The 4465-nt window shown below is 36.8% G+C and overlaps 2 pseudogenes; one reads left to right on the top strand and one right to left on the bottom strand.

The window, feature by feature from the left end:
* Nucleotides 1–333: 333 nt before the first annotated feature.
* LOC132220206 (U1 spliceosomal RNA) lies at nt 334–469 on the top strand (annotated as a pseudogene).
* A 2484-nt stretch (nt 470–2953) lies between these two features.
* On the bottom strand, nt 2954–3367 carry LOC132219982 (large ribosomal subunit protein eL42-like; annotated as a pseudogene).
* Nucleotides 3368–4465: the final 1098 nt, after the last annotated feature.

Below are 4465 nucleotides of genomic sequence, written 5' to 3'. Positions count from 1 at the left end.
TCAAATAAGACATTTTACTGATCTCCTGACTAACCACAGTCTGATTCTGAAGTCCAATTTTTGAAAACCCTAGACCAGGCCTAAACATTCCATCTTAATCTAAACCAATCTGACTTTGGGGTTTGATGAACCAGTCCTCATTCAGTTCTCTTTTGTCAGGAGTAGTGACATGGGTTCATATACTTACGTGAAAACTTTGCTAATTAGGAAAAAGAAAAGTTTGAAGGCAGAATGCCAATCCAGAATGAAGATAAGGGTACTGTTTGTTGATTGATTTCCAGATGGAAAGCAAGAAGTTATTGACCTCAATCAACATGCTCAATTGAAAGGGAAATATTCACCTGGCAGGGGAGATATCATGATCACGAAGGTGGTTTTTCTAGGGTGAGGCATTGCACTCTGGATGTGCTGACCCCTGCAATTTCCCCAAATGTGGGAAACTCAACTGCATAAGTTGTGGTAGTGGGCGGGGGGGGGGGAGGGTGGCGGCGGGAGAAGAAAGAGAATCATAGCTAAAAGTAGACCTGTTACAAGTCACCAGGTTTGTGTCTTTGGCTCTGGTGCCTGTATGATAAAATGTCAGAAACAGATTTGAGTTGAAAATATTAAAAGGGTCATTCAATTGGGCCTAATTTCTATTAATAAATATTCAGAACTCATTTTGAAATATAGCAGTAACTATATTATCAGTGGAACTCTCTATTAAATAACTTATGACATGAAGACAATGAGCTCTTTTGTGGTACATGTTCTATATTTACAACTATTTAATGACTATAAGTTCCTAGATGTAAAAAATCTGGTTTCCAGAGGTCCTGGGAAGCATTCCAAAGAGAGCCAGATTCTTAAAAGAAAAAAAAGGGTCATAGTGTATCACATATTTACTACATTGATACAGTTAAACTTTAAGAAATTAAACAACTCTAGTTGAAGAAAACACAGTTTTCTAAATAATAGGTTAATCATGGTGAAAAATTTTATCCAAACATACCTACCCTAAAGGAATTATAATAAATGCCTTTTGTTGTAAATTAAATTTTAAGTGGCTAAGATAGCCGATAGTCTTTTAACTTGTACAATTTTAATCACATCTATTACCATTAGTCACATTAAATCTAAATTAAACAAAACTAAATCACACACACACGTCTTTGTGCTAAAAGCATAGTGCTTCCTTATGTAGACTCTCCAATCTTGCTCTTACCTAATTTACCTATGTACCAAAGTGTATCAGTTTTGGGCATTTATATATGTAAAAGCCTAAGTGTTCGATCATTCGACCGGTAGCTATAACGCGCACTGACCACCATGGGGCAGACTCCCCGACTGGTAAGTTAGCTTGCTGCTGGAGTCCATCCAATCAAAACTGGGCGAGACAGGCTGGACACACCCTGGAGCCCTCCCACAGTCCCTCCCTGGCCCTGATCGTGCACCAGGGTAGTCCCTAGGCCTGGCCTGGGCCCTCTTGCAATCCGGGACCCCTCCAGGGATGTCTGCAGGCCAGGCTGAGGGACCCTATCAGTGCACAAATCTGTGCACTGGGCCTCTAGTATAAATTTTAAAGAAAGATACAACCAAACACTGTGATATACAAATTAAAAGATTTCTTTCATTCTAAACCTTGGTCGAACACAGTTTATTTTTGTTAAGAACTCTGAGTAATCTTCCTAGAAACTAATTTAGCCCAGCCTGTATGGCTCAGTGATTGAGCTTTGACCCATGAACCAGGAGGTCATGGGTTTGATTCCTGGTCAGGGCATATGCCCAGGTTGCAGGCTTGATCCCCAGTAGGGAGCATGCAGGAGGCGGTTGATCAATGATTCTCTCTCATCATTGATATTTATCTCTCTTCCTCTCCCTTCTTCTCTCTGAAATCAATAAAAATATATTTTAAAAAACAGAAACTAGTTAAACTCATCATATACCCCAACACTTAATAGTAAGTAGAATATATATTTTTTTGAAAACCTGAGACCATGCAATGGGCTCTCATGTTTTATAAACAGCTGCCGAGGAACCGTTAATGGTCATTGGTAAAATCTAATGGACATGTTTTTTGTTACTTGTGATGTACTACATTTTAAAAATAAGCCCTCATTTTGTGTTTTGTTTTTAATTCAAGGAATTTAAAACCATTGTTGTAAAGGTTTAGAACTATTCTGTTTCATAAACAGTTATACACAGTCATTAAGTTATCAAGATACCACATCAGTTTAAAAATAAACGTATTCTATACCATCTTTATAGCAGTAACTTGGAGATAGAAAAAATATGTATATATTTGTAATAGAGATTATAATTCATATATGTGCAAGTCTGTGTTGAGTGCCTACAACTGTGTTTTTGGAATTTCAGTTTTTATGTCATAAGTAGCATGTTTTAATGCTAGAAAAGTATCAAAAATATTTTGAGAAATAGAAACTTTCAAATATGTAATTGGGAACTAATCCTGCTCCCTTCTAGCCATGAAGGGAGTAACTGTCATGTTCCCTACACCCAAATTAAACTATAAACACAGTACTGAAGGATAAGTCATCAAAATACTTGGTAATTATCCATAACATCGTTCAAAAACACCTAGAGCCCGCTCAGATTTATTAGTATAAGTCAGAATTCAGGTCAGAGTACCTGGTCTACACTTCCAGAAAATTATTCAAGTGTGTATCTCCTCACCTCATTGTTTAAAAATAAATATACAGCAGAGCCTTTCATATCCTCGCCAAGAAAATGTTTGTATGCCCCATGTCTATATTGGCTCAAATCTAGTAGTTTTAAGTACTAAATACCTTTTTGTATTCCCCTGAGAAAACATATTCACACCAAATACATTTGGGAGAGAGGCAGATTTTAATAAAGATTTTATAGAAGATAAAAAAAAGGATTTCACATCAACCTCTGCCACATACCCGCAGCATATCATTTCAAAAATACCCATCCAATCTGTATATTCTTTTTTTTTTGAAGTGAACATACCATGATTTTATTGTCATATAATCAAACAAAATATGAAGCTTAGAACTGGATCACTTGACCCTTTCTCTTCTTATCTCCTCCCAATTCAAAATTCTTGCATCTCTTAATAGCCAGCATTCTCTTAGATCTGCAGTTAGGCTCAACGCATTCAAGCCTCAGCACAATCTTCACTGTAGTTTTAGCCTTTTTTTTTTCGGAAAATCGGCTTAGTCTGCCCACCATACCCACTTTGCTTCCTGTCATAACGCCGCTTTCCTTGTGCATACAGAGAATCCTTTCCCTTCTTGTACTGTGTTACTGTGTGGGGTTGATGCTTGCCACACTTCTTACAGAAAGTTCGGCGGGTTTTAGTAACGTTCACCATGTCTGCAAGAGCTAGCAGCAGGGAAAGGAAGATGATCAATCTGTATATTCTTCATAGTCCCTCTGCCTGTTCTACCAGTTGCTATCTCAGAAAGAAGGCAGTTTTCTTTTCCCGTCTTTTACTACAGAAAACCTGGGTTTTGTCACCACAGTGCAGAAAATTTTTTAAATATTTGTTTTAATTTTTTAATTACAGTTGACATACAGTGTTATAATAGCTTCATTGTTCAACAAAATGATTAGACATTTCTATAATTTATGAAGTGATCATCCAGATAAATCTAGTATCCATCTGACACCATACATAGTTATTACAATATTACTGACTGTATTACCTATGCTATATTTTATATCCCATGACTATTTTGTAACAATCAATTTTTACTTCATAATCCCTTCCCCCTTCACTCATTCCCCCCTAACACCCCTTCCCATCTGGCAACCATCAAAGTGTTCTCTAGGTCTATGAATTTGTTTCTGTTTTGTTTGTTGATTTATTTTGTTGTGTTTTTTGTTTGTTTTTTTAGATTTCATACATAAGTGAAATCATGTGACATTTGTCTGTCTCTGTTTGACTTATTTCACTTAAAACAGTACCCTCTAAGTCAGCCGTGGGCAAACTACGGCCCGCAGGCCGGATCCGGCCCGTTTGAAATGAATAAAACTATTGAAAAAAAGACCATACCCTTTTATGTAATGATGTTTACTTTGAATTTATGTTAGTTCACACAAACACTCCATCCATGCTTTTGTTCCGGCCCTCCAGTCCAGTTTTAGAACCCATTGTGGCCCTCGAGTCAAAAAGTTTGCCCACCCCTGCTCTAAGTCCATCCATGTTGTTTCAGATGGCAAGATTTTTTTTTCTTTTTTCTTTGGCTGAATCATATTTCATTAAATATATGCACCATTTCTTTGTGCACTCATCTATTGATAAACATTTAGATTGCTTTCATATCTTGGCTATTGTAAATAATGCTGCAATAAACATAGGAATGCATATGTCTTTTCAAAGCAGTGTTTTTTATTTCTTTGGATAAATACCCAGAAGTGAACTTACTAGGTCCTTCTTTATCTCTTTTTATGGCCTTTGTTTTAGTCTGTTTAGTCTGGTATAAGTATTGCTACTCCA

The sequence above is a fragment of the Myotis daubentonii genome, chromosome 17 (genome assembly GCF_963259705.1).
Source record: "Myotis daubentonii chromosome 17, mMyoDau2.1, whole genome shotgun sequence".
Classification (NCBI taxonomy): Eukaryota; Metazoa; Chordata; class Mammalia; order Chiroptera; family Vespertilionidae; genus Myotis; species Myotis daubentonii.
Note: the sequence above shows the minus strand (reverse complement) of the source record. Positions and strands in the feature narration are given on the sequence as shown.